The sequence below is a fragment of the Manis javanica genome, chromosome 5, assembly GCF_040802235.1.
Source record: "Manis javanica isolate MJ-LG chromosome 5, MJ_LKY, whole genome shotgun sequence".
Taxonomy (NCBI): Eukaryota; Metazoa; Chordata; class Mammalia; order Pholidota; family Manidae; genus Manis; species Manis javanica.
Genome location: NC_133160.1, coordinates 125705766 through 125718602, shown reverse-complemented (window position 1 = coordinate 125718602; position 12837 = coordinate 125705766). Strand labels below are relative to the sequence as shown.

Sequence of the window (12837 nt, the reverse complement as noted above, 5' to 3'; positions counted from 1 at the left end):
TTATGAGTCCATGTATCCTCAGAAAGCAAGAACTTTAATAGAACCTATTAGAATGGAGGGGCTTTCTCTTCCAAGTTACTGTGGTAGATTGCTGCAATAATCTCAAATTTCTTTATAACTCTCTGTACCGGTGCTCATTGGTGGTCCTGTCATACATTGACATTAAGACATGCCAGGTCACTTTCTTTGATCAGTGATGTAGCAGCAATGAGACAGAGGCAAAAATTTGAAAAGTGATTGAGCATTGGGGCTTTCCTTCTTTTGCTGCTTGAGGAACTTTGCTGAATGAGAAAAAGTGTTGCCCAGTGTTCGCCTTCACATCAGCTGAGAGCAGCCGACCCTCAAAGCTGTGACACCTGACTGACTGGCATTTGCCTGAGTAATCCTGGCTGTGACCAGCACAATAACCAGCTGCAGAATGAATCCAGCCCAAATTGCTCACCTGTAAATCAACTAGGCTGTTTTAAGCCAGGAAATCTCAGGAAGACTTTTTACCAAGAGTTTGAAATGAAAAAAACTACTACTACCAAGTTTTGGATGTGTGACTCAGCCCCTGAAAACCTTGCTCCTCCTCTTCAAAGTGGGGGCAGTAATAAAATGTACTAAATAATATTGCTTTTATAGTTAGAATAAGGAATTTGAGAACTATTTGGTAAGCTATAAACACTATATACATAGGTGACTGTTATTTTTTTACATGAGATCTTACCTATTATGATTGTTAATTGTTGTTATTTGTATGACATGATTTTCCCAGTCAGACCAACAGTTATATGGATTATTTGGCCCCCTGGCCAGGCCTATGTGGACCTGGTCTATGCTAAGGAAAAAAAAAAAGGCTCAGAATGAACATATGACCAATGTTTTATGTGCCTTGTCCAGTAAGTCCCTTCCTTATGTTGTTCATACAGTTCTTTGTTAGACACTTTCAGCAAGTGTGGTACATGTAGAAATCCTTGCACAAAACACAGAATTCTGAAGTCAGGCCCAGATAGTCTCTTTACTGCATGGGAGAAAGGAGAAGCCATATGAGCTGTCTCAGGCCACTTGCTACCAAGAGCTTCCTTGTATGTCACTTGATTTTTGTCTGCTTCATTTTCTTCACTTACTTCCCAAGTGGGAAAATAATAACAGCTACTACATGCTTGTTGTGAGAAACAAATGAGTTAATGCTTAGAAAGTCATCAGAACATTACCTTGAACATTTTTAAGTTCTCAATAAAATATATCATGAATATTTAAGAAGTAGATAGCCTATTGGTGCTCTCACTATTATTGTAAAATAATGGTACTATTAACTGTTTCTACTATTTTATTACATTATTGGTCTCTGGACTTTTCAACCTGTAGTTCTGCTGGTTCTTTCATTCTTCAGAGCACACACAAGCAGTCATAAATGTGCGAATATTCCATATTGATTATCTAGACAAATTTTACCAACAGTTACATTTTGGTAAGACAATTCCTTGATGATTAGATTTCATTCATTTCACTGAGGCCTAAGGTATAAAGAATTCCTGTATGTTTCATTTTAGTTTAGTAAAAGAGAATATATGCCCCCTACTGACATTGCTCTGAAATTTAGAGGATATGCTGACAAGATAAATGTTTGCAGAACATCATAACTGTGTCAAATAGGCAAAACACAGGTGTTCATACTTAATATAACAATAATGAAATAATACAGTAGGTATATTTTTATCAACTGTAAATACATCTAAACAGAGCTTGATTGTAGCATCAATATAATGTTGCATAAAACTAATTCTTCTAACCCTCAATTCTCAACTTTTCAGAATTCTGATTAAAAAAAACCATTTTTATTATATTGCATAGTGGGCATTTTATTTTGGAAAAGAACCATTAATCCAATCTAACTTTTATTTTACTGAATATATTTAATGACAAATACATCTCAGAAAAATCATTTACTGCCATAGCTTTGGAATAGGTGACTCTTGAAAATGCTGACTGGTGTCCAAACAGATACTTGAACACTGATGGAGTTCACTATCAAGATAACCTATGCAGTGGTAACAGAAATTTAAAAGCTGCAAAAAGAAGATTTTCAATGTTAGATTCCTCTACAAACTTATTTTCTATTACCTGGCAACAAATGGAAAAAAATACTAAGGGCAAAGTTAATCTAATTATGTTATTACAAGCCAATTTGCATATAAAACAAGTCAGGACTGTGATGTGGAAAAGTAGTTTAAGTAAGAGCCATTGTAATATGAATTTAGATAGAAACTTATTAATACAAAATTTGAGGGAAGAAAATGTACTTACTATACATAAATGATTATTTGCAAACATAAAATTCTCTCTTTAAGAGGCATCTAAAAACTATCAGTATTTTTGCTTACTGGCTTTTCTCTATTAAAAAATTTGGAGGGAGTATCTTTAACCAAACTTAATTATTTCAGATGAAGAGAGAAATTCTTTTTTTTTTTTTTGCTATCATTAGTTACATGAAGACTTTCTATTTTCTCGTTCATGTTCAGTATTAAGTTTATGTCTTTTATCATGTTCACAAAATGTTATTTATGTAAGAGTTAGAAACATAGCAGTCATGTATAGGAACAGAAATCACACTGAAAAATCAACTTGCTATTATAGAAAATACTGTAACTGCCAATCTTAAGTCGTATCCACTAGATAAGAGAAGGGGTCAAAGAGAATGAATGAAACAATAAAACATAACAATGTGAGCCAAAAGATTGTTTTTTCTCATACCAGATAATCATGAATCTTTGGTTACTCAAAGGAAAATGATAAGAGGAAATAGCAAGTGAGAAGGGAGAAGATAAAGCAAATGAAAGCCAAGGAATTTCCCCCAAATCTAAAGGTGCTGTGATGCTGCAGATTGCAGAGATGGAGAGTTACAAGGAGGCAACACAATCAGAATGTAAGTTGGTCATGGGGATGGAAGTCCAGCATGGAGAATATAGCCAATGATTCTGTAACATTTTTCTATGTTGACAGATAATAACTGCATTAGTGGGAATGAGGATTTAATCATTTGAACCACTGTGTTTTATACTTGTAACCAATATAAGATTGTATACCAACTATACTTCAATACAAAAAAGGAGTCACTGCATGTACAGAGAGAAGAGCCATATGAGTCCTCTCCACGACAAGCTGGAATGCGGTAAGGAAGGATGTGCCTGCAGCCTACGGAGGAGTTGGTGGAGAAGCAATCTGCAACAAATGGGGAGTTATAATCAAAGAATATGACCTTGAATAGGGAAGCAGAAAGGGACTGTGGCTAATGGAGACAATAATCCCAAGGGATTGAGAGGACTTTTGAGTCATCTTAAACTACAGGGGAAAAGAACCATAAAGGAAATAATAATTTTGGGGATATATTCAAGAAAAAATAGAATTTCAGGAAATGATACAAGCTGATTGTGCCAAAAGATTATTTTGAATATACCTATACTTAAGATTTTTCTTTACAGTCACAGTATGACAATTTAAATGGTAGGTAGATATTTGTCCCTGTTTTTGATTTCCTCTCTTCAAACATTAAGAAGTTAAAATAAAATTGAGTGTATGGTAATCAAGACAATTTTCTAGTAAGTTAATACCATGTTAAAATAAGTGGTATTTATGATATAAATTATAAATAAGAATAATTTTTAGCAATTCTGAACAGTTTAGGAATTTTTCCTACTGTAGTGAAACTAGAAATAACAACATCAGGTATCTTTGGTTATTTTATTAATCAAGAACCTACAATATATGTATGTTGGTGTATTATAATGTCATTTGACATTCTAACAGAGTGCTTTGGTTAATCAACAGTAACATTTTTACTATTCATTATGAACACGATCTTATTTTCAGATATTCCACATAATGAAATGAAGACTCAAATTTTGAGAAGCTGAAATCAGATTTTGAAGGATATGAGCAAATTCTGACAAGTTGTTGGAAGTTAAACATACACAATAATGGCTTCTTTTGAATATGAGCTAAAACTGAAACATATCCAGATAAAAATTATTGGCAGACCAAATATACAAATGACAAAAAAGACTGAAAAAACAAAACTCTGTTTTGTTCTGTAATTCTTTGCATCCTAACCTATTATTTTTATAACTGTATTATTTTTACAGATTTTCCACTTGATTAATCTTATAGGAATAGGCTTTTATTCTCACTACTGGATCTCTGATGTTCTTTGACATTTTACTTATCAATTTAGAATTTCAATTCTTTTTCTAGTCTTAGGAACACTGGAATGGTAATTTGATCTTCCCTCAGTGTATTAGCGTTTTTGTATGGTGATGAGGTACACACAACTCAGTCATATTTTCTCTTAATATCAGAATTAGGTAAATAAACACTGTGATCCACACAGCTCTTACAAGCAGACACTACTTACCTTTAACAATCTGGTGTCAAAACTGATCATTAACCTGCTGGAGATTCAGTACTGTTGTGTGCTTGCATGTTGTTTGGGTGATCACATGAAAGCTACACTCAGCTGAAGGTGTTAACATACCTGCTAGAGACAGGATGTTTATGTTCCCCTAAAATTCCTATGTTGAAAACCTAATATCCCAAAGTGATGGTATGAGGAGGTGGAGCCTTTGGGGTGTTTTTAGGACATGAGTGTGGGGACCTCATGAAGGGGCCTAGTGACCCTACAGAAGATTCCAGAGAGCTCCCTCCCCCTTCCACCCTGTGAGGACAGTGAGAAGTGGTGGTCTGTGACCTCCTGAGCTCAGACTGTCAGCCTGCAGAACTGTAAGAAATAAATTTATGTTGCTTATCAACCACCCAGTCTGTGGTATTTTGTTACAGCAGCCTGAACAGGCTAAGACACAACCTAAATGTGTTATCTTTAGGCAAGTCAAGTCAACAATTTTTATTTTTGTGAAAGTCACTGTAATTACAGAAATGAAAATAGGACTTAATTCTATTAATTCTAAAGTCATATGCTTCCACCTCAGATAAAGTTAATAAAATTTCAACATATTTTTGTATTGTGCTTTTTCCATCTTTTGTATTTGTTTTTTATTATTAGGTAACAAATTACTATAAACATAGAGGTGCAAAACAATATACATTAATTGTGTATGGCCCAAAAGTCAGGTAAGGGCTAGCTGGGACCTCTACTCAGTCTCACTGGTTTGAAATCAAGGTGTCAGCTATCACTGTGCTTTCCCTGTCAGTCTTGATATTCTCTTCTCATTTTACTGCTTGTTGGCAGTTTTCAGTTCCTTGTACTTATAGAACCAAACCCTGCTTTTCCTTCTGTATGTTGACCAGAGACCTCTTCAGTCATAAAGATCACCTTCAATTTTTCTTGCCATGTTCAATAGGCAGTTCAAAATATGGAGTTTGCTTCTTCAAGGTCAGAAGAAATCACTCCTACTTCAAATCTCTCTGACCCCTTTAATGGCTCCCATGATTAAATTAGGCTGAACCAGGATAATCTCTTTTGATTAACTCAAAATCACTGATTAAGAACCTAATTACATCTTCAAAATCCTTCTGCCATGTAATGTAACATAATCACATGAACAAAATCTCATATCACAAGCCCTTCTCAAAAGGAGAAGATGCCATACAGGGTGTGGACCCCAGGTTGGTGGGACTCCCAGGACGTAATTTAGGATTCTGCGTACCACAGCTACAATCTGGGTATGTTGAAGATTTAACTTGAATATTTATGAGAGCTGTTAACGTCAACTCTCAGATTCAAGAACAAAACTTCAGCTTCTGGGATGAACTCAGAAATTACCACTATAATGACCTGGAATGGCTATTTCTTCGGAGTACATAAATAAAATTATTAGCATTTGTTGAATTGTCTAAATAACTATAGATTTTTATATTGAAAGGCTGTGTAAACATATGGCCATATAAATCTTTAAAAGAAAGAAGTGAGACTGCAGATTTCAATTCTGACATGTAAACAGATTGGAAGTTGTCACTTCTATTACTGTAAAAGCAACTGAATAAACTAAAAATCAATGACTTTTTAAAAAATCCAACAGAGAACTGAGGTCTCAGGGCAAACTGTCACCCCAAAATTAGACAGGAACATATAGCTGAGATCTCCTTAACCAGAACAAAAGCTACTGGAGCCACAAGCTGTTAGGTACACTTAAATGGTAATTTGTTGAGCTGATGGAGTCTGAGGATAGATTAGCATGATAGTGAGAAACTCCTAGAAGCAGTCTTAGGGAGCTCCCCACACTTTCCTAGGTTATACCCTCAGTTCTGTACTAAGAACCAGGAAAAATCCTCTTGTGACTCTGGCAGGAGGAGAAAAAAAGTAGTTAGGAAATAGCCCAGGATATTCTCTATAAGGGGAAAGACTTTACCAGAGCCTTTTCTCAGCTGGAGGAAGAGAACACCTCCCCTCACTCCCTGTAAGGTTTTCTGCCTCACCTTTTAGCAAGAACTGCGGGAATTAAGAACAAGGAGTCGGGACACCAAGATGTTTGGTGAGAAGCAGTTTATTAGTGCTGGCTCTGGCTCAGCAGATTCCTTTCAAAGTCTCAGCTCCGAGTGCAGCAGGACCATGCCTTTTATACATTCACTAGAAGGTTAGGGGGGAGTCAGCACCCAGAAACCGTTGCAGTGGGAGCTATTAGGTCACTATAGGTGTATTCAGGATGTAGTTATATTTTAATCTATCTCTGCAAAGGTTACCTGAATACCATATTATAAACTAATGTGCTTCCATGACTATGACCAACAAGCTGTTGCATATTACTAAGTCCCGGTGGGGCATACATTGTTCATTGCTTTAAACTCAAGCACCCTGGTATTTCTCTGCATTCTTAAAGACTTAAAGAAACATTGTCCATTTTCTTGGCTTGGCTTCCTCCCACAACCAAAGCAGGGGAAATGCTATACACTGAAGAAACACTTGAAATGTCACAGATAATAGATAGTCTACTAAAGCACTAAATTTTAATCAGATTATTATAGAACACTTGCCGGCCCTAACACCATACCATCACACCAACAGGTTATATTATGATAACAGAGGATTACTACTGATCTGAGCTGCAAGATGTAGTCCCTGTCTGAAAAAGAATACTTAAGGAAGCCCAAAATCAAGAGCAGAGATAGAAAAACAATAAAAATGAAGACTTTGCCACCTACACGTACAGTAAACATTAAGCATAGCCCAACTCCTAGCCAGGTGACAACAAAACCAGACACCATAGGCCTATTTACCTCAGTTTTAGTTACTTGAAACACTGTGTTCAGCTTTCAACAAAAACCTGTTGCATTCACCAAGATAAACCACACTCTGGACCATAAAAAACAGCTAAACAAATTTAAAAGAATAGAAATCATATGAGGTATGTTCTCATATCATAATGGAAAGAAATTAGAAATAACAGCAAAAAGATCCTGGAAAATGCTTGAAGAGTTGAAGCTCAAATAAAACATGAATCCAAGAAGCAATCCCAAGGGAAAGTCAAAAAGTATTTCAAACTGACAATGAAAATACAACCTATTAAATTTTGCAATGAAGTAGTGCTTGGGGGAAATGTATATATAGCATTAAATGCATGTATTAGTAAAAAATATAAAATCGGTAACCTAAGATTCCATCTTAAAAAACTAGAGAGTACAGAGAATTCAGCTTAAAGCAAGTTGAAAGAAGATAAAAATACTATTAGTGTGCTATCACCATTGGTGATAACATCAATCACTTATCTGAGGGAGTACTTGTCAGGTTTATCTGCTGTGAACTTTCTCTTTTTTCCTCCTTTTCATACTGCATTCAATGGAAATTAATGAAATTGAAAACAAAAAAAGCAATAGAGAAAAATAAACAAAACTAAAAGCTAATTCTTTGATAAGTAGATAAACCTCTTGCCTGCTAAGCAGAAAAAAGAGAAAAGATACAAATTCCAATATCAGAAATGAAGATCATGCCACCATACAATAGAATAATATTTATCAATAAAAAGAAATGAGCTATCAAGCCACTAAAATACATGGATGAATTATAAATATATGCTGTTAAGTGGAAGAAGGCTATCTGAAAAATCTAAACATTGGATGATTCCTATTATATGAATTCTGGAAATGGCAAAACTGAAGAGATGGTAAATAGCTCAGATGGTAAACAATGGTTGGCATTGTTTGATTAGGTAAAAAACAGGACTTTTTTCTTAAGGAGAATCATTAGTACTCTAATGATTGATACGTGACACTAAGAATTTGTCAAAACCCATAAAAAATTATAGTACAAAGAGTGAACCTAAAAAGTCATTTAGGAGATTGGAGCATACCAGGATAGACAGAATACAGAACATGACAAAACAATTTTAATTGTTTAATAAATGTTTGAAACACCCCTCACAGCAAGGGGTGGGAAGAGAAGTTGCTAACCTAATTTTGAAAATTACAATCTGTGAAATGTAGCAAAAGGAACTGTACATAAGCACTGTACTATAGTTGATAAAGTTGTTTTCTACAGAGCTATGGGTTAACAATTCTGATGCCTCCATACAAGTATACTGGTATGTAATAACTAAATGGATAGCAGATGGTGGGAGTAAGGTCTCTAACTGTTGCAGTGGGAGGCTACAAATCAGAAAGGGGAGATGTCTAAAAGATCCATGTGGTAATTTATTAGATTTGGAGACATCCCTATGAAATTTATTAAACAATATACAAATACATATATTTATTATGAATATGCATTATCCCACTATAGATATTTATAGCTGTGCATTACTATATGCACAAATATGTTTCCTTGTTCTGTCAGCTGAGAGGGCTTAGAAGCAACACCACCCCAGTAGCAATGAGTATAGCTAACACCAAGACCTTGGTTTCTAACACCATTCTCCAATAAAAGGAACGGGATCCTTGGAAAAATGGCTGATTCTAGCAGGAAATATATAAGAGACTAAAATAATGTGTCAGGGAATAAGAAATTGCTGAATCAATTTTTAAAAAACACAAAATAATGGGAATATATCAGAGACACAGGAGGCCAAAGAGCTCCTAATGGCCAAAGCTATAAGAATTTCTGTGAAAAAATATAGTATTAGATTATAAACCAAAGTATAAAATATTTTATACATGATCATAGTCTGATATAAATGATTAAATAAATAAATGTAGAACAAACAAACCTTCAGTGAAGAAGAATTTTAAATAATTTATATACAGACAGACCTCAAGGAGATGGAGTGTAACTCCTCACTTCTTATACATGGCATAGTTACTTCTTCCCAGGGAATGCAGTATGAAAAGGAGGAAAAAAGAGAAAGTTCACAGCAGATAAACCTGACAAGTACTCCCTCAGATAAGTGATTGATGTTATCACCAATGGTGATAGCACACTAATAGTATGTATCCTTGATACGATGTGATGAAAACAGCACTTGACCTCTGTGGTCTTTCTCTCCAAAACACATAACTCCAATCCGATCATGAGATAAACCTCAAATTCCTTGATTCTACAAAATAACTGATCAGTATCCCTTAAAAGTATAAAGGTCACCAAAAAATAGGAAAGTATGAGAAACTGTCATCACCAAGAGGAGCCTCATGTGAAATGACTTCTAAAGGTAATGTAATATCCTAAACAGGACGCTGGGACCATCAATAGGGAAGGAAAGGGGAGGGAAGGTAAGGGAGAAGAGGACAAGAGAATGAGAGAATGGGAGTGGGGAGGGAGAGAGGGAGAATGAACAGTAGGTAAAAAATAAAGAAATTTGAGTGAAGTATGGAGTTCAGTTAATAATGTATGCCTTTGATTCATTCACTGTAACGATTGTCCCATACTAATATAAGATGTTAATAATAGGGGAAACTAAGTGAGGGGTATGTGGGAACTCTTCAACTATTTCTATAAACCTTAAACTTTTTTAAAATTAAAAATTTAGTTTAAAAGAAAAATATTATTTCAACACTGTTTTGTACTGATTGTATCCCCCCTGCAAATTCATATGTGGAAGCCCCTAACCCCAAATGTGATTATATTTGGATAAAGGGTCTTTTGGAATTAAGGTTTAAAAGCATCATAAGGGTGGGGCCCTAGTCGGATAAGACTGGTGTTCTTGTGAGAACAAGAAGAGACATCAGAGATGTTCCTGCCTCTGCCTCCCCATATGCACACAGAGGAAAGGCCGTATGAAGACACAGCAAGAGATCATCTACAAGCCAGGAAGACAGCTCTCACTGGAAATCAGGTCTTCCAGCCCCTTGATCTGGGACTTCTTATGAGAAAATAAATTTGGGTTGTTTAAGCCATCCAGCCTGTGATATTTTGTTACGGCAGCCCTAGTAGATGAATATACAATCATTCACAGTGACATTAACTTGAGTACAATGAGTTTGGAAAGACATACCAAAGTAAATTTAGGATACTTGAAGAAATATTCATTAAATATAAATATACTCTGAGGATATTAATGGATATGCTATTTGATGTACAACTGAAATAAAAATAGAATGTATGTGCTTATTGTCTGGGAACTGATTTTGAATGATGAACAAGCTTAGCATTCAGAGAAAAAGAATTTTGTACAGGGAGCAATTCAAACCATTAAATACAGTTTGTTGAGTGTTTTAACATTTCATAGTGCTAGAGGGTTGTATTTGATATGTTCCTTCATTCAAACAAGGTATGTTATTTTTTTAAAGACAGTGGTGATTAAAATTAGTAATAGAGTAAACTAATCCTCATTAACCTTTGTAATCTACTTAATTTGGAGATCAAATAATTAGCTTGGTTTTAATTTAACTGCTCTTCAAAGTAGGGAACATTTCCATGTTATACCTTTGGATAAGCCTCCTCTTCCCTATGATATTTTGGTCTGCATTAATATAGTTTTGAAACAGTATATGAAGTAAATACAGTCTCACTACTACCACAGTCATGCATTTTATTTGCATTTCTCATTTATGAGAAGTTATACCCTGACTAGAGCAATAGCCAGAATTGTAAAGTTATACTAAATTAACATGTAATAGCTTTGCTGGATGCAAATTCAATAATGATGCTTGGAGGTTTAGTGCTTGTCCTATTCTCATTAAAAATATTAAATACCTGTCCTCCTTTTCTGACTTAATTCAACAGAATCATTGAAATAATTTTCCATTTTACTCTACAGAATGAATTTTAGGAAGCATTCCCACCCACTCTAGAATCAACATTACTTGGAGGGTTTGCAAATTGGAGTTTTAATTACAGCACTTCTCAAAGAATAATGAAATTACATAAAAAGTTCGTTTGACTAGAAACAATAGAAAGCTATTAACTCATTGGACTCTGCTCACTGAAGGCATGATTCTTATAATGTTAGTTAAATATCAGAGCATTTTCCTATTAACTATAATAGCCAATAATTGGGGCTTGGCGCCCTGAAATTATTCATAAAAAAATGTCCCCTTCTGAAAAAGCAGATGACAGTTCACCATTTTCTGTCTTGGCTGATGCTTTATGAACTAGAACATAAGTTTTCTGGTGGAAGGGATCTTTGTTTTCTTCACTATTCTATCCTCAGCACAAGAAAAGCACTAACATAAAGTAGACAGTCAATAAATACTTGTTTAATGAGTGAATGTAACCCAAATGACTTTCACAGGAAGTATGAACTTGAAAATTATGAACTCAACATTTTTTTCATCTGAACAGACATTTTTCCAAGGAAAACATACAAATGACCAACAGGTACATGAAAATTTGCTCAACATTATTACTCATTAGGGAAATATAAATCTAAACACAATGAAATTATATCTCACATCTGTTAGAATGGCTGTTGTCAAAAAGATAAGAAATAAGAAGTGTTGGCAAGGATGTGGAGAAAAGAAAACTCTTGTGCATTGTGAATATGGATGTAAATCTGGGCAGCCGCTGTGGAAAATAGTATGGAAGTTCCTCAAAGAATTAAAATTAGAACTACCATATAATTCAACAATTCTACTTTGGCATATTTATTGTTAGAAAATGAAAATACTAACTTAAAAGATATCTGTACCCCCTTGTTAATTGTAGCATTACTTACAATAGCCAAGACAAGGAAACAACCAAAGAGTCCATCAGTGGATGAATGCATAAAGAAAATGTGACATGTATACCAAGTGGAATATTATTTAGCCATAAAAAGGAAATAAATTACTTTGATGGCATTAAACTAAGTGAAATAAGTCAGAGCAAATAAGTATTATATGATCTCAGTTATATGTGGAAACTAAAAAATCAAACTCTTAGAAACAGAGAACAGACTGATGGTTGCTAGCAGCAGGGGGCATAGGAGGTTGGATGAAATGGGGGACAGTGATATAAAAAATATTTCTTTCATTCAGTTTTTTCCCTTAAAGAACACTGTTCTTTTTAGAACCTATATGAAGTGTCTCTTGAGAAGGTCTGAAAAAGACAAGTTCTATAATGCAGATTAATTCAATCCATATTGTTATTTCACTAATAAATATCAACAAAATTGTTATGCTGAATCAAAAACAAGACTATGCTCAGACCAAAGTATATTTTAGTAGTCTTACTGTATTTTTTAATAATCATTTATGAACTGGAACCATTTTTCTAATAATAAAAAAAAAAGGTAGGCAAACAATACTGTAAACAATCTAGAAATTCTATCATATGATGAATTTGCTGCATTTAAATTGTTGAAGGATTGTCATGTAGAAGCATATATACCTTGTTGCTCCAGAGGGTATAATTTATTTTGGAGTCAGCTTTGAAAGCAATATAAGCAATATTTAACAGCTATAGCTGTGGATTTATAAAGTGAGTATACTCCCTTTTACTGGGGGTATTCAAGATATGTTTGATAGGGATGCTTGACAGTAAGAGACTTGAATAAATAT

The 12837-nt window shown here is 34.5% G+C and overlaps 1 long non-coding RNA gene across 1 annotated transcript; it reads left to right on the top strand.

Moving 5' to 3' along the window:
• Positions 1 to 2757: 2757 nt before the first annotated feature.
• LOC140849393 (uncharacterized) lies at positions 2758 to 4714 on the top strand. The gene is made up of 3 exons (XR_012131141.1): positions 2758 to 2908; positions 2986 to 3154; positions 3853 to 4714. It is a non-coding gene; the product is annotated as an uncharacterized lncRNA (long non-coding RNA).
• Positions 4715 to 12837: the final 8123 nt, after the last annotated feature.